This window comes from Bidens hawaiensis, unplaced genomic scaffold, assembly GCF_021521415.1.
Source record: "Bidens hawaiensis isolate Kalapana, Puna unplaced genomic scaffold, B.hawaiensis_p1.1 tig00038764_1, whole genome shotgun sequence".
Taxonomy (NCBI): domain Eukaryota; kingdom Viridiplantae; phylum Streptophyta; class Magnoliopsida; order Asterales; family Asteraceae; genus Bidens; species Bidens hawaiensis.
This window is the reverse complement of record NW_027496824.1, coordinates 26419-48078: the sequence shown is the minus strand read 5'-3', so window position 1 is coordinate 48078 and position 21660 is coordinate 26419. Positions and strand designations below refer to the sequence as shown.

General features: G+C 43.2%; 1 pseudogene; it reads left to right on the top strand.

Moving 5' to 3' along the window:
- The first annotated feature begins 97 nt into the window (after nucleotides 1-97).
- LOC143590683 (endo-1,4-beta-xylanase 5-like) lies at nucleotides 98-21134 on the top strand (annotated as a pseudogene).
- Nucleotides 21135-21660: the final 526 nt, after the last annotated feature.

Below are 21660 nucleotides of genomic sequence, written 5' to 3'. Positions count from 1 at the left end.
TCACAACTCCTGCGATCAGAAATAGCAAATACATGAAAACCTCAAACAAATATTTGTTTTTTTGTAATTCATAATCTTTTTGTTGGAATATTGACAGTGCTTAGAAAACCCGAATAAGCCTCAATATGATGGCGGAATAGTGGTTAACCCTGAGCTAAAAGAAGGATCAAAGGGCTGGGCTTCGTTCGGCAACGCAAAAGTACAATCACGAATTTCAGAAACCGGAAATGAATTCGTTGTGCTCATCAAAGGAATCAATCATTTGGTAGTGTCTCCAAGAGTTTTTCTTGGACAAGGAAAAACTCTACACATTTTCTGGTATATATATTGAAGAGGTAGGTCCCAGCAGAGCCCAGTTGGACCCGCAAGACTCACCTTGAACAGGGACGTCTGCGCAATGACCAACTGCTCCAGCAGGACCCACCATGCTCAAAGAACCTTACGCGCAGTACGCCAGCTGTACCGCAGGGAAAGCCTCCCAATGGTGAAGTACCCCGCCTGTTCCGCAGCTGCGGATACAAGCCATCAGGGAAGGCTACCCACTAACAGCAAGGCTACACGCACAAGGCATTCGTTCAGTAGTCACATGAAGGAATGAGCAAGGCGGGAATACTCCCGCCTAAATGAGCCAGTCCGTATGCTTCTGGAAGGTCTTTCGTACTATACCTACTAAGTATGGGCGGAACAGACAATTTGACCAGAGCAGCCCATGAACTAATCACAGGGTGACAGCTCACCGACAAACAATACGAGGAGGAGCACCCTCTAGTACTGTTTGTCACTATTAGCCGCTGCCTACTCACCAACCCTTACAATGGGACGTGCGCAGCCTACAGTTGGTGGAACAGTGCGTAGCCGGCAGTAAAGGAACAGTATACAGCCGACCTTATTACTGTTGGCCGTAACCTATCCACCAACCAGCATGGCCTGTGCGTAGTCCACTGTTGGTAGAACAGGAATACTATTCAGCCGGCTGTACCTGCTTGGAAACCTACCTTCGGCTATAATACTCCAACACCTTGGAATGGTAAAGACATCATCTGATATCTCAATCTTATCTAGCAATCTCTCAATATACACTTATATTCAGAGCAATCTAGTCTGATTCTCACGCCGGAGGGTGGTCACAAGGAGGAACCCCCCCTTCTCAGTGACGAGCTTACGGTGTCTGTTTTGCAGGTCCATTGAAGAACAACTCTCTGCTAGACCTCATCCTCGTGGGAAACATTACTTAACCCCCAGATTATCTATAATCTGTCCAGGGTTCACTTAGTGTTTCTTCATTGGCGCCATCCGTGCATAAAAGCTAGAACTAATTTAGTTTTTTCAAAATTTCTGAAGAAATGGTTAACGTTACTCCGGTCCCAAGGCCAGTAACCGACCAAGAAACCCCGGTAACCACAACCCCAGCAACTGGGGGGAACACCGGCGGTTATACAAATCTTACGAACACTACCCCGACTACCCAAGCCGGGGCAAGTGTAGTAAATATTCCACTGGGGTTCACTGATGCCCAGTTGGAAAAACGAACGAGGGCCTCTCGCCAAACACTAGATCAAGTGAAGGCGTGGGCCGAAGCACGTCAAAGAGAGTTCCAAGCTGAATTGGATGAACGCTTGCGTTCAGTTCAACAGGCTGACGAATTCGGCAGTACTCGCCAACAGCTCAATATGAACAACGAGTGCGAGTACTCAGACGAGGAGCAAGAAGAATCCGATACCGACGCAAACCCTCGCCATAAGGCGAAAGGGAAGCGTAAGGAAACGGACTTCCGGCCAAAAAGGAATTTTGGGGAAGCTTTTAAACCAACAAATGCGGAGAGAAACCCGCGTGACTTCTCAAAAACCTTTAGGCCAACTGCTACAAATGCAGGAAAATCAAAGTTCGCAAGGGACATTGCGGAAGCAATCGCCCCGAGAAGTGCCAAGCAAATGTCCAACATTGGCACTTATGATGGTCTATCCGACCCAGACGACCACTTGAACAGATTCATTGCGGGGGCAAACCGTCAGTAACTGGACGGAACCCACGTGGTGTTATATGTTCCAGATGACTCTGGTTGGAGCGGCCAGGGCATGGTTCGATCGTTTACCGGTCCACCACATATATGACTGGGCGGACTTTCAGAACAAGTTCAGCCAGCACTTCAGCCAACAGAGGAAATACACTGAGGAACAGTGGACGATCCTCAATTGCGTTAGAGAGGAGGATGAATCTCTATTAGACTTCATCACCCGCTTCAACTCCAAAAAGCTAAGTCTCGGCAACGTAAGTGAAGATCTTGTTCGCGCCGCTTTCATCCAAGGCGCCGAATACCCGGAGCTTATCCGCACATTGACGGGTAAGGATGGCATGCCATCAACATGGGATGCCATCATGACGGCGGCCAAGCGCTTTGCCGAGACAGAGAAGCAACTGGGAAGGGATCTTCCCCAGAGTACACACCTCTACACGCAGAGGACAAGAGAGAACAATGTCCGGATCGCCCGGCAGAACAAAAAGAGGAGGCTAGGTATCTGGCAGTCAAGGGTAAACTTTGACACCTCATCCAGCTCTCACCCTCTTGTTGGCGGAAGAAATCACACACACCCTTCAAGCCAAAAGCACCGGTGGACGCCACTCACCAAAAGCGTCACGGAGATATTTGCCACTGAAAAGCTACCGTGGCCAAAAGCTCCAGTGATCCGGCACCGACCTAATGCGGATCAGAGCAAATCCTGTGACTTCCACCGGACAAAAGGTCATGGTACGGAAGAGTGTACATCCTTGAAGGATATTGTTGAAGCATTCGTCAAGGATGGAAGACTGGCACACCTGGTGGCATCAATCAAGAAGGGAGGACGGAAAGACAACCGGTATCGAGGCAACGGACGAAAGCCCGTGGACATTAGCATCAACATGGTTCATGGTAACATCAGAGGAAGAAAAAGGCGAATGCCAGAACCATGTGCGTGGAAGGAAGCTGAGGTGCGCTTCCCGCGAGTGCCAGGAGGACCCAGCAAAGAAGGCCCTATCGTCATCAAAAGCCAGCTGGGGCACTACATCACTTCTCGCACTCTTGCTGACAACGGCGCCTCGTCAACGGTGATGTACAGGCAGTTCTTCGTCAAGCTAGATGACGAAGACAAGGAGCGCCTGGAAACGATCTGCGCCTCGATGGAAGGGTTTGATGGCAGCACAAACACCCCCCTGGGTATCCTATCTTTCCCCGTCACTCTTACGGATGGGAAACACTCCCGCACAGAAGATGTGGACTTTGTTGTGATGAAGAAGCCACACCACACATACGACATTCTCTTCGGGAGAGACGGGATGGCAAGATTCAACGCCGTGGTATCCTCAGTCCACGGCATGATGGGATGGCCAACAGCTGAGGGTGTAGCGATGATCACCGGCATTCCCCAGGTATGCATCGCATCTGTCTCATCTAAACCCAAACCAAAGATGGCTAAACCAACCATCACCGAACCAGAAAAATGGGCCTTCAATGGTAAGTACCCTGACCAGGCCGTCACCATTGGCCCGACAATTGTTGATCCCACACGCACCCAACTCAAGCGCTTATTACAAAAAAACGCTGACATCTTCGCGTGGACACCAGCTGACATGACTGGTGTACCTCGAAGTAAGGCAGAGCATAAGCTCAAATGCGATCCGGCTGTTACGCCGATCGTACAAAAGCGCAGAGTAATGGGGCCAGAACAAACTAACGCGTGTAGAACCCAAGTCAAGGAACTCCTTGACGCAGCCATCATACGCGTTAGTAGATATCAAACTTGGGTTGCAAATCCCGTTATGGTACCGAAGAATAACAAACAATGGCGCATGTGCATAGATTTCAAGGACTTGAACAAAGCATGCCCCAAAGATTGTTATCCGTTACCCGAAATTGATCTTAAGGTGGACTCGTTGGCACCGTTTCGCCTTAAATGCTTCCTGGACGCGTATAAGGGGTACCATCAAATCCACATGGCCGTTGATGATCAGGACAAAACCGCATTTCGGACGCCCGATGGCATATTTTGTTACCAAATGATGCCATTCGGACTTAAGAATGCCGGGTCCACATACCAACGCCTGATGGATAACCAGTTTCATTCCCAAATTGGGAGGAACTTGGAAGTCTACATGGATGACTTGGTCATCAAAAGCCCTGACCCAGAAGCGATGTTGAAAGACATCGAAGAAACTTTCAACACGCTCAGGAAGATAAACATGAAGCTCAACCCGAGCAAGTGTGCCTTTGGAATGGAAGAAGGGAAGTTCTTGGGGGTCATCGTCACTAAAGATGGCTTCAGAGCGAACCCTGAAAAGGTCGAAGCCATTATCAAAATGGAATCACCTACTACCATCAAACAGGCTCAGACACTGAATGGACGACTAGTGGCACTTAATCGCTTTTTGGCAAACCACGCGGATAAGTCGTTTCCATTCGTGTCAACATTGAGAAACTGTTTAAAGAAAACGCACTTCCGCTGGACACCAGAAGCGGAAGCAGCTTTTCAGGAGATTCGGTCACGCTTAATCGAACTCCCAACGCTGACAGCACCAAAAGCGGGAGAGGAATTAATCCTATACCTTTCCGCAACTGATAGAGCAACCGGGGCAGTCCTGTTAGTAGAACGAAAAGGCATCCAGATGCCAATCTACTATGTTAGCCGTGTCCTAACAGACGTAGAAACCCGGTACTCTACCCTAGAAAAATTAGTCTTAGCACTAATACATGCTTCACGCAGGCTAAGACGATATTTCCAGGGTCACCCAATCACAATTCTCTCAAACTTCAAACTTGCAAACGTTCTAGGCAAACCCGAGTTATCGGGACGCCTAGCCAAATGGGCAATTGAGTTGGGGGAATACGCGATAAAGTATAAGCCAAGACCAGCCATAAAAGGCCAGGTTCTGGCCGACTTTATTGCAGAAGTGCCTGCATCGCGGGAAAAAGAGTGCCAGGAAGAGGCTCAACCCTCTCCCGCACAAGACATCAATGATGTCTGGCGACTCTACACTGATGGAGCAGCCAGTAACGAGGGTTCAGGCGCAGGGCTAAAGCTAACCAACCCAGCAGGCCAAGAATACACTTACGCTATTCGACTGGATTTTCCAAGTACGAATAACGAAGCCGAGTATGAAGCATTCCTGGCTGGGCTGAGAATTGCGCATAAGATGGGAGTGAAAAACTTGGAAGCCCACGTGGATTCCATGTTAGTAGCCAATCAAATCAACGGGACGTACACGGCCGTGAACGACACAATGGCCCTGTACCTCGCACAAGCAAAATCCCTTATGCGCGATTTCAATGACTGCAAAGTCATACACGTCAAGCGAAGTGAAAACAAATCTGCGGATGCGTTAAGCAAGCTTGCATCATTAGCCTTCACCCACTTAGGAAAGGATATCCGCATTGAACTCCTCGAGACACCATCGGTCCCGCACAAGGAAATTTGTGTCATCCAAACAGGCACGGAAACGTGGATGATACCAATAATAAAATACCTTGCGACAGGTACACTACCGGAGTCCAAAACACAGGCAAGAAAACTACGCTGTAAAGCACTGAATTATCAACTCATCGATGACATCCTTTACAGACGTAACTTTCTTGGCCCACTCTTAAGATGCGTGGACAACCAAGATGCTGACTACCTCCTAAGGGAAGTACACGAAGGCATCTGTGGAGTACACGCAGGTCCCCGCGCTGTTGTAGCCAAGCTAAACAACGCGGGATACTTTTGGCCGGGGATGCATACGGATGCACTGGCATACATCAGAAAATGCAGGTCTTGCCAGCTCTACGCACCCAACACGCACCGCCCGAAGAATGAACTTGTTCCAGTCACTTCTTCATGGCCATTTCAGAAGTGGGCCATCGACGTGACAGGCCCATTTCCTACAGCAGCAGGAAATGTTCAGTTCCTAGTGGTAGCCATCGACTACTTCACCAAGTGGATAGAAGCAAAACCTTTAGCCCAAACAACCGCGAAACATATCAAAAAATTTATTTGGGAATTTATTATTTGTCGTTTTGGACTTCCACAGAATTTGGTGAGCGATAACGGCACCAACTTTGCTGACAAGAAGCTACAACAGTGGCTGAAAGAACTTCAAATCACCCACACCTTTACCTCAGTGGCACACCCGCAAGGTAATGGTGAGGTGGAAAGAGCAAATAAGAGCATCGTCGAAGGCCTAAAGAAAAGACTCTTGGAACACAGATCCGGCTGGGTGGACGAGCTTCCGCACGTCCTTTGGGCAAACAGAACACTGAAGAAGGCTAGTACGGGAGAAACCCCGTTCAGTCTCACTTATGGCACTGAAGCCATGGTCCCGGTCGAAATTGGTTTACCCTCACCAAGGGTCTTGATTCAGCCAGAAGACAATGATGCGGAAAGACGGTTGGACCTTATGCTAACCGAGGAACGCAGAGACTTAGCCGCAGTGCGTGAAGAGAACTACAAGCGACAAATGCAAAAGTACTACAACACGCGGGTAAAACTCTGCAACTTCAATATAGGAGACTACATACTGCGTAACAACGAGGCTTCGAACCAAGAACGCCCAGGAAAGCTGGCCCCGGTCTGGGAAGGGCCATACATTATCAAAGAAGTCCTGGGAAAGGGCGCATACCGGCTCGAAAGGCTCGATGGCACTCCCATCCCAAGAACATGGAATGGAGCTCAATTACGCAAATGTTATATGTAGATCAATTCCAAACTTGTAAAGAAAAGGCCTAGAGCCACTTCTAATGGAAATGATTCTCTTTTCACAATGTGTTGATAGCCTTACCTTTATACTTATGAACTTCCCACACTGGTGCCGGTATTCACCGCACAAATGGGGGAAGAAGTAAGTCGTTACGTGTGGAAGGCGGCAAAACCCGCATAAACACAACGCTAAAAATAAGGAAAACCTACACGCAGGTCAGATGTAAGTAAAGTTTAGCCATCCTTGTAAGTGCAAGTGACGGTCTTACCCGCACAATCACGAACAAGGAAGCAAAACTTCAACCTATCATCTACCACGTTCAAAGGTTAACTTATTCTGAACACTTAGAAAATTTCAAAAAAAAAAAAAGGATGAGGAAAACCTACACGCAGGTTAGATATGGGTAAAGTTTAGCCATCCTACTAAGTGCAAGTGATGGTCCTACCCGCACAATCACGAAAGAGGAAGCAAAACTTCACACCTATTATCTACCACGTTCAAAGGTTAACTTATCCTCAGAAAAGATGAGGAAAACTTCCACGCAGGTCAGATGTAAGTAAAGTTTAGCCATCCTTGTAAGTGCAAGTGACGGTCTTACCCGCACAATCACGAACAAGGAAGCAAAATTTCAACCTATCATCTACCACGTTCAAAAGTTAACTTATCTAAGTACTAAAGAAATTACTAAGTTACAACATGCGTAAAATAAACAAGGCAAAGAACAAACACAATCTTTATTTCATCAAAATTCAAATATTACAAAGAGCTATACAAAAGCAAAAATCTACGCTAGTGGTGGAAAGGGATCTTCAGAATCAAGCTTCAGGACCACTTCCACTTGGACCCGCTCCATCAGTAGAGCGTGGTGGTTCAAGAAAAGCTCTAAGGATAGCAAGCCCATCGTCAGCAGCAGCGACTTCGTTCACCTTCTCCACCACCGGATGCGGGAAGGCGGCATACTGGTTCACTGCTTGGTCATAAGCAGCTTCAGTATCCACATTATACAAAGGGAAGTTGGAAGGCGGGACGCCTTTCTCAACGAACCCTAGACCAAGCAGGAAGCGTTGAGGGCTGCGCTCATAGCATTGAGGGCTGCGCTCATAGCATTGAGGGTTCCCCATCCTCGTGAGAAGCGTTGAGGGCTGCGCTCATAGCATCGTCGTAAGATGTCTCTGAGAAGACCCGATGCACAACCTACAAGAAAATATACAAGTATCAGAACCCTTTCTATTTACAAAGAAAAGCGTAAAGACATGAAAGCTTACCTGAGACAACGCTTCTCGAAGAAGCCATTCCTTGGCAACCAGAGCTTCTTGGAGGGCAGCTTGAGCTTCGTTACGGGCGCGTTCGGCTTCACTCTTGTTGAGGTTGGCAAGCAACACTTCTTTAGCCGCAGCCTCTTCGACGCCCTTTAGCTTCCGCTCAGTATGGTCAAGCACCCCCCTCTGGTCCAAGATCTCCTGGAGCTTTTTGGCGTCTTCCATCGCCAAGGAATCATGAGCCTGCTGGAGAGCCTCTAATTTGGCTTTAAGTTCTTCATTCTCCACGCGCAGAGGCTCAGCAACAGCTTCAGCCTTGGTGGCCCTCTCGGTTGCATTCCTCGCAGTTTCCTTAGCCAGCCGAAGCTGTTCATTAACAGCTTGGGCAGCCTTGGAACGGGCCTCGAGTCGAGCCTGAACTTCAACCTCGAGGGCCTTTAAGGCCTTCTCCTTCTCCGCAGCCACTGCGGCAAGTTTTTGGTTCTCCTCCCGGACAGCCCGCGCCTGAGCTACTTCCTTAAGGCGAGCTGCTTTTAACTTGTCGTTTTCACGACAAAGCAGCTTGACGCGCGGCTGCATCCGGGCCAGGAGAACCCGAAGCTCATTGGTTAGCCTACCCTCCTGGTAGCTAGCCATGGCTTCCCCCAACGCACCACTGGGAGCAGCGTGACGAGCCCATTCTACGCACTCCACAGGGGTACGAAGGGTTGTTCCTCGGCGAATGTTCCATCGTGGAACATACACTTCATTGGAATCCGACACTGCAAAAAACACAAAGCAGTTAGGAAAAGATGATAAAATATATATATATAAAATGGGCAAGAAGAACCCTACGCACCTGTAGGGTCAATAACAGGCCGATAGCCGCCGAACCCATCACCTGAACCCAAAGGAAATCCATCCAAGAGGTCAGGCAGATGGGAAGGTGGCAAAGACTGGCGAGAAGCCCCATGCGTACCTGATGGACCGGCCGTCGTTGCCGATGGCAAAAGCACGGTTGCAGCCGCCGCGGTCGTCGCCGCGGGATCCGCAGCAATAGTAACCGCCGACTCGGTGAAAGATGCTGTAAAAATAGCACTCACAGCCGGCGGTGATGTCATCTCAGCTGGAACAGTCGGCTCAGAGTGAGCAACTGGACCAGCGGAAGTAGGCGCAGGCGCCTGGGTCGTCGCCTCAGGTAGGCTGACCAAGCCTACCGTCATTGGCGGGGAGATACTACTCGGCGCTCCACCCTGGAATGTGTCAACATCCACGCCTGCGTAAAGAAGAAAAGTGTTAAAAGATATTAACCTATGAAGATAAAAGCTAAAGGAAAGTTGTACTTACGGGTTTTCTTGAGCCTAAAGGTACGGAGAGGCGGGGACGGACCCGATGGAGCCGGCCTCTTTGCGCCGGTCACCGTCGTCTTCTTTGGCTCTCCGGAGGTGACGGTCGCAACCTCCGGAGCTGTGGTCTTATCACCACCGGGATTCCCCACCACCTCTTCGCTCTCGGTCTCCGAATCAGACCGAGGCGCTGGATCGGTAGTGGAGGCCTTCTCCTTCCCATTCCCGCCGGCAGCCTTCTTCTTCCGCACCAACGGAGGACCATCTGCGGATTCCTCATCAGAACATACGATTAGAGGAATTCCAGCAGAGGTTTCAACATTGAGGGGTCGAGGGTCGAAGAGCGCCTTACCTGGCCGACGGGCGCTAAGGATCTCATGGCCTAGCGGATAGACCTCCACGAACCGATCCGCCGTTTGTTCTAGGATGGGCAACTCGTTCTCATCTAGAGCGCGAGTACCCATCCATGCAGGACCGTCAGCCTCCCGCGGGTTCAGGAGCGACTGCAAGTCGTTCCCCTCTGAAATAAACAGGAAAGAAGTTAGAAGAAATTCAAAATCAACAAAAGGAAAAAAGGCATACCGTAAGGAACAGAGTTCGAACCGTATTCGAGGACGATCGGAATCTTGCGCGCATCAGCCTCCTTCCACACCCGGCTCATCCCCAGCGTCACCATCCCGGACTCCGCAAACCGGTAAACCGGAGATTGGACCCGAGATATCTTCGCAAACCATTCAGCCTCCTGGTAGCTGGAGGCGTGAAGGCTGGGAAGTGCTTGCCCGTTCTTGAATTTCATGGCAATGGGGATGGCGCGAGCGGATATGAAGAAGAACTCCTTCTTCCACGCGCGAAGACTGCGCTCGGTCGCGCAGATCTTTAAACCCTTAATCCGGGTTGTCAACGTGTACCACCCCTGGATGCACCTCCAAGTGTAGAAGGTCATCAGGCGGTCAACATAGGGCTCAACGCCCAAAATCCGGCACACCCACTCGAAGTGGCGAATCTTGGCGATCGCCATGGGGTGCAGCTCGGTCAAGTGAACACCGTGCCTCTCAAGGACACGGTAAACAAACTTTGTCAATGGGAACCTAAGATTCCCATAGACAAAGAATGCAGCATATACCCCGATCTTGCCTCTGGGGGCATCGTACACAGTATGATGGGGTTCAGGAAACTCAGGCTCGAGAGACTCGAGCATGAACTTCCTGACAACATACCGGTACAGATCACCAGGCAGAGCACACTGGCACTCGCCAGCAGTACTCTTGTCATCGGCTGAGGACTCGACATCACGAGACGACATCTTGCAAAAGAAAGAAGAAATAACGATTTCGGGAGAATGCTTGCCTGAAAAGGGGAGTATTCGCCGGAAATCGCTTAAAGGATGAAGAGGATAGTGAAAGTGTGGATTACAAAGAACCCTTTCCCCCTTTATATACTAATCGCAATTAATGCGATGAATTTAATGCGGAGGAGAGAGAAATCGAAGGTGCAATGAAACTATGACACGTGGCAAAAAGCAAGCTGGCAACAGCTGTTGATAGGACGCATACCATTAATTTCGCGGCCACGCGCCCGAAAAATCGCGCCCACGCGCCTGAAAAAGCGTCTGGAATGACCATGTACTGTCACGTCACCATAACTTCCTGCACGTCCTGACACAGTCAGAAGAAACCGTCGCACGACGTTTCAGAGGTTTGGACTGTTCTTATCCTTTCACCAACTCTTCGAATTTCAAAATTCAAAATTCAAAATTCAAAAAGATTCAAAAGTAAGCGGGAAAATACCCCTTACCTTGGCAACCAAGTAACCGTAAGACGGATGCGGGTACAGTGTTAAGGCAAAACCCTTCATGTACCTAGCACCCGCAGGGAATTGAAGCCAAGAATAACTTGGCAACCAAGTAACCGTCAGATGGATGCGGGTATAGTGTTAAGGCAGAACCCTTCACGTACCTAGCACCCGCAGGGAATTGAAGCCAAGAATACCTTGGAAGTAAAGTAACCGTAAGACGAGTGCGGGTACAGTGTCAAGGCAAAACCCTTCACGTACTTAGCACTGCAGGGAATTCAAACCAAGAAGGATCTTCTGGGCCATGTTTGCGGAAACGGGAATAACATCCCCGCACGACGGGAACGTCGAGAACTATATTGTTTGAAACTCCAAGATGGAATTGGTGGTTTTAGCATAATTGATCACTATGTTGAAAACTACCAAGACCCCATGGAGAATCCACACAAGTGGAACTCAACGCTCCTGACGTGCGAGGAGGTTACAAACCTACCCGCTTCACACCCAAAGATCAAGCAGAAAAGTCGGGAATTTCTGCGTGACATCAGGAAAACCGCGGGATGAATCACCACGGAAAACCGAAAAACTAAACCCCTTTTCAAAACCCCTTGCTAAGTCCAAAAGTTCACCTCACTTATTAATAATTCATGAGAAGAACATTGGACTGGGGGGACTTGAAGAGGTAGGTCCCAGCAGAGCCCAGTTGGACCCGCAAGACTCACCTTGAATAGGGACGTCTGCGCAATGACCAACTGCTCCAGCAGGACCCACCATGCTCAAAGAACCTTACGCGCAGTACGTTAGCTGTACCCGCAGGGAAAGCCTCCCAATGGTGAAGTACCCCGCCTGTTCCCGCAGCTGCGGATACAAGCCATCAGGGAAGGCTACCTGCACTAACAGCAAGGCTACACGCACAAGGCATTCGTTCAGTAGTCACATGAAGGAATGAGCAAGGCGGGAATACTCCCGCCTAAATGAGCCAGTCCGTATGCTTCTGGAAGGTCTTTCGTACTATACCTACTAAGGTATGGGCGGAACAGACAATTTGACCAGAGCAGCCCATGAACTAATCACAGGGTGACAGCTCACCGACAACAATACGAGGAGGAGCACCCTCTAGTACTGTTTGTCACTATTAGCCGCTGCCTACTCACCAACCCTTACAATGGGACGTGCGCAGCCTACAGTTGGTGGAACAGTGCGTAGCCGGCAGTAAAGGAACAATATACAGCCGACCTTATTACTGTTGGCCGTAACCTATCCACCAACCAGCATGGCCTGTGCGTAGTCCACTGTTGGTAGAACAGGAATACTATTCAGCCGGCTGTACCTGCTTGGAAACCTACCTTCGGCTATAAATACTCCAACACCTTGGAATGGTAAAGACATCATCTGATATCTCAATCTTATCTAGCAATCTCTCAATATACACTTATATTCAGAGCAATCTAGTATGATTCTCACGCCGGAGGGTGGTCACAAGGAGGAACCCCCCCCTTCTCAGTGACGAGCTTACGGTGTCTGTTTTGCAGGTCCATTGAAGAACAACTCTCTGCTAGACCTCATCCTCGTGGGAAACATTACTTAACCCCCAGATTATCTATAATCTGTCCAGGGTTCACTTAGTGTTTCTTCATATATTATATAATGGTGTTTGATATATATCAAGAAAAACATTCAACTAGATAAATTTTATTGAAATTTGGAATGTATGCAGCTTGGTTGCAAGTAAGCCATGGGGAGGCTACTGTGGTTGCTACATTTAAAACACCAACCGGGTATGAGGACGCTGGCTCAACCAGAGCTAAATCTGGTTGCTGGTCCATGCTTAAAGGAGGCCTTACCGTCAACAAGTCTGGCTTGGCTCAACTCTATTTTCAGGTATATTGCGGTTAGCTTGAGTTTGATCCACAATTTCATTCTAACTAGAAGAGATATTGAGACTGTTAATCGAGTTTATTATTTGTTATATATGTTATCATTTGATTTATTATTTATTTTTAACTTTGCTAGTTAGTTAATTTTTCTGTTACCTCGATCTAATTTGAATATTATGACATTTATTGAATAAAAAGATACCAATAATAATAATTATTATTAGCCGGTTATCTTTATTAGTATCTTATAACTGTCATATCTTTGAATAAAAAGATGCCAATTTAGTTCTTCTATACACACAAAATCTTAATTTACCAATATCACTTTTATTCTTCATTTAAATTCTTCCAGAGATGCTACATGATGCTTCATAATTAAGCAAACATTTGTTTTCTTAACAGAGTGAGAATCCGACGGTTGATATATGGGTCGACAGCGTTTCATTACAACCCTTCTCAACTGAAGAATGGAAATCTCACCAGTATCAGAGCATCGAAAAGGTTAAATCCGAAAATCGTATTGTTTTAGTTAGGAAAAGTGCACAACATATTAAATTATCAATGTTGTTGGTTCTTATTTATTGTATTATTAAGTTCATTTTTAATGACAGGTGAGGAAATGAGAGTTAAAATTCAGGCAGTTAATAGTGAAGGACAACCTCAACCAAATAGAACACTAATCATTTCTCAAAAGTATGCATCATTCCCACTTGGATGTGCCATTAACCAGAACATTTTAACTAACCGAGCCTATAAACACTGGTTGCTTTCAAGATTTAAATACACTACATTCGTTAACGAAATGAAATGGTATGCAAATGAAGCCCACCAATACCACGAGAAGTACATCGCATCAGATGCCTTACTTCGTTCACAAGGTTGCATGGTGTTTCGGTTCGAGGCCACAACGGGTTCTGGGACGACCCCAAGTATCAACCATATTGGGTTCCTAATCTTAGACCACAACAACTAAGGGCTGCAGCCATCAGAAGAATAAACTCAGTCATGCGCCGATGCTCAGGCCAAGTGATTGCTTGGGATGTTGTGAATGAGAATTTGCATTTTAATTTCTTCGAAAGCAAACTCGGTTGGGCAGCTTCTTCAAAGTTCTGTACAACGGATAGAGCTTTAGATAGACATGCGGCTTTGTTCTTAAATGATTATAATACTATCGAATCACCTGGGGACCACTCATCTTCGCCTGATAGTTACCTAAGGAAAATTCATCAGATTCGGGCTGGCGGCTATCATGGGCCCTTATCAATCGGGTTAGAAGGTCATTTCAGATATGCTAACATACCTTACATGAGATCCGCCATTGATAAGGTTGCGAGTTCAAGACTCCCTGTTTGGATAACTGAAGTATATGTTCCATCCGGTCAGGTATCCTTTACAATTTCAAATCAAATACATACGTTTTCTATGACACGCACAAAATTGAGGATCGATGTCTCATTCATCGTAGCTCTATTTTGGACAGGGCCGTCTCCGAGAATTTAAATACCTAGGACGAGCATAAAAAAAGGCCCGTAGACCCTAACGAGTAACGAAATATATAAGATATTTTTTAAACGACATTAACGCTATAACAATAAAAATAGCAAAATTATAGTAATAAACTCAAATACAATAATAGCTAACGTCTAACCGATGATTCGTGAAGTTCTCATAGTATTCTTGACAACAAATTGTTTGATCATCTATTCGCAGTTTATACTATCTAAGATTTCGCTCTCGATGGCTATCATCGCCAATCCATTAAGTCTTTCTTTGGACATTGTGGATCGTAAATAAGATTTTAAAAACTTCAACTTTGAAAAGCTTCTTTCTGCGGATGCTACCGTGACTGAAATTGTTAACAATATTCTATATGCAATCCTCGCATTTGGGAAATTTTCTTAGGTCTCGTTCAAATGATTCAAAACTTCAATAGAGCTACTAAATTCCATGGTATATAATGTGTCTAATGAGCTTAACTCCATATAAAGCTCCTCGCCATCAATATCCGATCTTCCTTCAAACTTAAGTGCATTTTCAAGAAAATTACAAGATTACTTAAGATCTTCATCTTCAATTTCCCCCAATTTTGTGGAAACAAAAATCAAGATAATTTCTCATAATTTTTGAATTGATCAAATCTTGTCTCAAGAGAAGTAATAGCTTGATCAATAATATATAAAAATAATTTACTCTAAAATTCTCTTGAGGAATAAATGAAGCTTCTTGGCTACTTGAACACTCATCACTTTGTTTTTTCCTTTAAATTACACGTTTTTGTGCAAATATCGGGTCAATGCCCATTTCAAAAGCAACCTTCTTAGCTTCATCTATAGCTTTTGAAAAACCATTTTCTCTAAAATCCTTGAAGAAGTCAATCAATCGGTTTATTAGGTATTATCATTCTTTTTTATTTTATTTTTTAATTTAGTTTGGGCTCAATACCACAAATGGATTATGTTAACACAAAAATTGGGCCCAATATGTAATAAGGGGATTAATATTTATTCCTATTCTATAAAGAAATTTAATATATATATATATATATATATATATATATATATAGGGGAGATTTCAATTAAGAACCTTTTTGAGTTTTAAGAACTCGAAAGAACTCAGTGTAACGATTTTTTTTTCGAAATTTTTTTTACACATGCGTAATATATGTAAGTTACATACACGTAAAAAAGTTACAGAATTTTTTACGCACCGAGTCGACTTTTTACACATGTGTAACGGACGTAAAAGTTAGTATAACCACTTACATATTTATTCTCTCTCCTACTTTGACTTTTTTGCCAGATTTAATCTCAACCACATATTCCAATCCATTTAATTAAATGTGTGGCCTAGAATGAAGTTCTTAAAACTTAACATGGTTATCAAAATATCCCTCCCATATACATATATATAAAATTTGTGCCCCCGAAAAATAAGTACCTCGGCCGGTTGTCGGGGTTGCACCTCCCTAGAGCCGGCTGTGATTTTGGACAAAGTTTGGTTTGTTACAAAGCTCTCTTATATATAGTAGAACATGACCTAGTAAATAATAACTATATATATTTATTTGATTCTATGTAGGCACGGCTTTTGGATCAAGTTTTGAGAGAAGCTCATGCACATCCGGCAGTAAATGGGATAGTTTTATGGTCAGCATGGAGTCCAAAAGGCTGCTTCAGAATGTGTTTAACGGATTACAATTTCAACAACTTACCCACAGGTGATGTTGTCGATAGGATCATTCGGGAATTTTTCAATGTTGAATTTACCGCAACCACGGATGCTAATGGTTTCTATGAGACTTCACTAATACATGGAGAATATGGAGTTTCATTTAAAGATCATTATTACCAAAGTGAATATATGAAATCTCCACAGCATTTTGAGGTCCAAGCATCGGAGGACATGTTACACGTAAAAATCTTAGCTTGAGAAACAAGGCGATTTGTGTTGGGCTGACTTCTTCAACAAGTCGGTTGATGGTTAAAAGATTAAGCAAGTTTCCTACTTTATAGCAATCTACATTTAGTAGAAAGTTAATTATCTTATTTAGTTGTTTTCCAAGAAAGGGTATAGGCTATGTACATACATATACCGAGTGACGGTTATGTGATCAAGGTTTTTTTTTCAGTTACATTTTCTTGGTAATAATAAAAGTGAGATTATTCTAAAGTGTGTGTTATTCGTTAATTATCATATATCGATAATGAGTCGGTATCATAGAGCTAGCCAAGTCCAAGAGCTAATGGATAATTATCATTATCATATATAATATATGGATCATCCATCCATTTCTCACCGGAACCTATAACAAAAACTAAAAGAAGTATACATACAGTAGGTTGATAAACTAGTTTATTCTAATTAATATATAATTAATATACATAGATAAACATATAACATTAAGTAATTAAAAGTTAAAATATACTTAAAAAGTTTCCGGTCCAGTTTACATGGCCGATTTTGGGTGTGAACCGTAAACCAAACCCGTCTACTATAGTTTGAAAATATTGAAACCGAGTAACCGACCGACCGGCTGCTTAAAAACCGACCGCGAATTCAAACTAATGACCGGTTTGGACGGTTTCCTGTTTCAACCCAAACCGCAAACACCCCCATTGATGAGGTCATACATCCACCCCGATTTTGGGTGTTCTCTCAATACCCCATGATACATGTATCTAGATATCTTTTGTTTTTGTTCTCATGTTAACAAACAATTTGTTTTAAGGATTTAAACGGTCGGCCCGACTGTTCTTTCAATGACCATAGTTAAGGATTTTGGTTGGTCAGATAGGCCATTTTGATTTTTTTTCCCTTAAATGTTGAGTAATTTCAATAATTTATTAAAAATAAAATTAACCCTTAAAAATTGTATAACGTTACATTTTAAACCGTTTAATTTCATTTGAATTTTAAAGCATCCTAAACTAAAACATTTCTCACCGTATAATCATATACTAATTATAAAACTAATTAAATTGTTTTTATCTGACCCATTTTTGACCCAACGCGTTTTCAACCTATCAATTTTGTGACCAAAATTTTGCTCCAATCCAAACTGTCCCCCCTCTCCTACCAAACATTTCTGTATCCGCGCCGCCGTGAGTCAAAGGAACCACGATCCTAGTATATTCTGTATATATTACACATATGTGGTATATGCAAAAAATAACTTGAAAACTCATTTTTCCATGCAATAGCCACAACTCACGCAAATGGTGAAGCACTTAGGCAACATCCCTCTATTCTGTACGTACGGTTTGCATATCAAATCGTTTTTTTATTAAAGTTTGAAGTATTAATCACATTAATACTTAGGATATATGGTAATATAGTTTATCATGTAATTATTATTAAGTAGAAGGGTCATAACTGTAAATAATATAATTCGGCCCATTTAGCCGGTTAGGGTTTATGACGGCTGTTGATAAAAACCATATAATAGCACATCGCGTCTGCTCACAAGGAAACTCTTCAACAACTTTAAATGCGGCCTTGTGATTGTTGTAAAACTCAAACGTTTATTAATAAATTCCATTCACTGTAATTTGTTGGTCAATTCATGTTGTTATTGATGTTCGCATAAATAACCAATTTATGTGGCTTCTTTGATTGCCAACAAATGGTATTAGAGCTTTGTTGAAGATTCGATCCAACCAAAGAAGAACTCGGAATCCACAATCTAGAAGATGAATTCCTGTGAAGAAATCAAGATTATGCGTGATCTTAGAAGTATGAAAGTGGAACAAGGCAATGTTCCAATCAAACCCTATGCCGTAGACAGAAACGTGAAGAAGCGATCTATGATTCCCAGGAGATGGAATCTGGACAATCGAGTGTCCCCAATTATGGCCAGATGATGGCTATGAGGAAAGCCATGGTGTTCACCCAGAAGGGTTGTTTATCGCATCACGTACTGTAGAAGATATAGATGAGAATGTTCAATTGAAGAAAGAAATTGAAGCACGGTTTGAAGGTTTAACAGTTTGTGATGATCGTCTCCTCTACAAGAATGGGAGAAGGTTGACGAAGCAACAGGCGAAGCGATGAAGGAAAAAGTTTAAAGGAACGAAGGCTGTTGGAAAACAGATTCATGATGAACCAGAATCATCTATCCAAACTGAAAAGGTATTTTTGAATTATTATAAGTACTGTAACAAATCAGGGTGCTTTTTGTTTGATTGCTCATATGATCAGTTCCAAAACACAATACGTTTTTAATTAAATGAAACCAAAGAAGTTTTGATTTTTGGAACTAATCATGAAACATGGGAGAATGGGTGATGAACACCTCTTATCACAATCATATGTGCGGTAATCAGGCTTTGTTTATATGGATGAAAGAGGGTTTTGGGGTTAACACCAACCGGATAAAAGAAAAATGCTAATCTTATAAGGGGAACGGGAGACATGATGGTAAATCTTACTTGAAGAAATCCATTGATTAAAGGAGTGTATTACATTCCAAGCTTAGACAAGAATGTTTTAAGTTTGGACCGCTTGATTAAACAGGGATTCAAGGTGGAAGTTGAGGAAATTTGTGTCACATTAGATGGGAAAATGATGACAACATGCAGGTAGAGAACTCGAACAGGTTGGGTTCAATTAAGAAGGAAAAAGGAGCATCTTTGGGAGAATATTATTGATATAATGCAAAATATATATAAATCCCTTGTATATTTTAATTAATATTTTATTTGTTTTTGTTCGGATTTTATTAGAATTTGTATATTACTAATATATTTGAATAATGTAGGTTCCATGACTTGTTCATGGTTAAAAAGGGCAAAAAAAGAGCTAAAACAAGCCAAACCGGTGAACCGGAGCATTAGAATTGAACCGGACCGCATTAGAATTGAATCGGACCGCATCAGGAAACAAACCAGACCGGTCAGCCACCCCTAGCCCACGGCGCCGCGCGCCGCTCTGGGCATCCAGTTTCTCGAATTTTCTTCGTTTTTTTTTTATCAGTTTTGGGCCCAAGAAACCTATATAAGCACCCCTAAACTTAATCCTGAGCATACCTTGTGAACCAGAGCCGAATTTGAAGTTTCCTGGAGCTTAGGGTTGCAATATTTGGCGGGTTTGAAGGCAAGGAATCAGCCGGTGAAGTGCCAATCGATCAAAAACGCAGACTACGGGTTTTATCACCTATTTTCTTCCGTTTACATTAATTTTCACCATGATTTCCTTTAAGTTTGTTTTGTTTGATTTTATAATGATAAGTTAAACATTATAGACTGCCTAGGCTTATGATGAACCTACTTTGACGTTGTGTTTTGATTTGGGATTTATTTATCGTTATGGTTTTATGATTTAGTAAAAGGTTTAATCATATTAAATTGATGCATATGGATATTTAGGATTGTTTGATTAATTGTTATTATTCCATAGTTGCCTAGATTATTGTTTGTCATTATGATAGGTTTCTATTAGGTCATCTACTTTGTGTTTTTGACTATTTTATGTATGCATTAATATCATAGGAATAATAATAATTAATTAATTAAACCTAAGTGTGCTGCTAACCTAAATATGTAAAGTGCTAGGTTATTAATAGATCTTTATTATTTAATCTTGCTAGATTTAGTTCTTAGTAAGGAGTCCGTCTAGGTTTGATTATTTATTATTGTCTATTGAATCAATTAAATATATTAAATTGCCTTTGATTTTCGCGCTGTAAGGTAGGATTTCGTATAAAGGAACTAAGTCATAAATAATTAGGCGACCATAAGGAAACTTGATTTTTAAGACTGGTGTGCGTTAAAACTTATTAGAAACTCATAGGTGTCTCTTGAGAAGGGTCAGGGGTCCTGCTCGGGTTTTCTCTTATGTGTCTATTTTACGATCCCAGTCCATAACTTAATATTTTCCCGGTTAATTCATAACTGAAATTTAGGGGATTCTAGCCTAGGTAGTTTTCTCATCATCATATTATTTACTCAAACTTGTATTTTCGTTTACTTTACTTATTTTCCTTAATTAGTTTTAATTTAGTATTTTAAACAAAACCCCCTTTTTACAAACAAATAGTCGTGTCAGTATTAGTTGAGTCTAATTAGCTAGTTAACATAGTTTAAAGAGTCTCGTGGGTTCGATAACCGGACTTAGCTTTACTAGAGTCGATCGGTTCACTTGCCGGTTAGTATTTTAGTCAAGTTTTAGAGAGTCTAGAGTATTACTTAGTGTCTAGATTAGCGTAATTTAGTTAATAATTATTAGGCTACTTTTAGCCCATCAATTATGCAGCCCTAGATTTGCAGTCAAGGTAAATCCGAAGCAGTGAACAAGCAGTCCCCAATCACCCGAGGATATAATCTTCGAATGATTGCAAGACCGTCCTCAACACCTTGCATATATATAACCTTGTTTTCAGGTACAATGGCGATTTCAGATATGCATTTAAGGATCTTGTGGAATGGTATCATAAGGTACACCTAAAGTCTTACTTTGAAAGCCTGAGTGATGGAATCGAAATAGATCTGTATGATCTATATATGAAGACTTTGTTGAATGGAGGATATGCAGAAACGACTGTTAACAACGCTTGGAACTACATTGCAATGGACATTGGATGCGAAGTAACCATGAAGTATGAAGTGAAAGTCGTGTATCTCCTCTACCTTGAAGGTATTGAGTGGTGTTATGAGACATTAAAGACAAATGGCATGAAATAAGAAGAACCAGGAACCTCTACTGTTCCACCCGGTTTCAAGAAGAGGAGGGAATCCAAGTGAAGATCCATTGAAGACCTAAGTATTTTGTGATTAAGGGGGACGTTGAAGTATTAATCACATTAATACTTAGGATATATGTTAATATAGTTTATCATGTAATTATTATTAGGTATAAGGGTCAGAACTGTAAATAATATAATTAGGCCCATTTAGACAGTTAGGGTTTATGACATTGTTGATAAAAAACTGTCTGATAGAACATCACGTCTGTTCACAAGGCAACGGTTCAGTAACTCTGTTTACAAGGCAACGGTTTAGCAACTGCAAATACTACCTTGTGATTGTTGTAAAACTCAATTCGTTTATTAATAGATTCCATTCCCTGTAATTTATTGTTCAATTCATGTTGTTATTTACGTTCCCATAAACCACCAAATTATTGTGGCTTCTTTAATTACCAACGAATTTTTTACTCTCCAGTTTCTTGTTAGGCTTATATAGTTAATCGTGGTGGCCGAGGATAAGA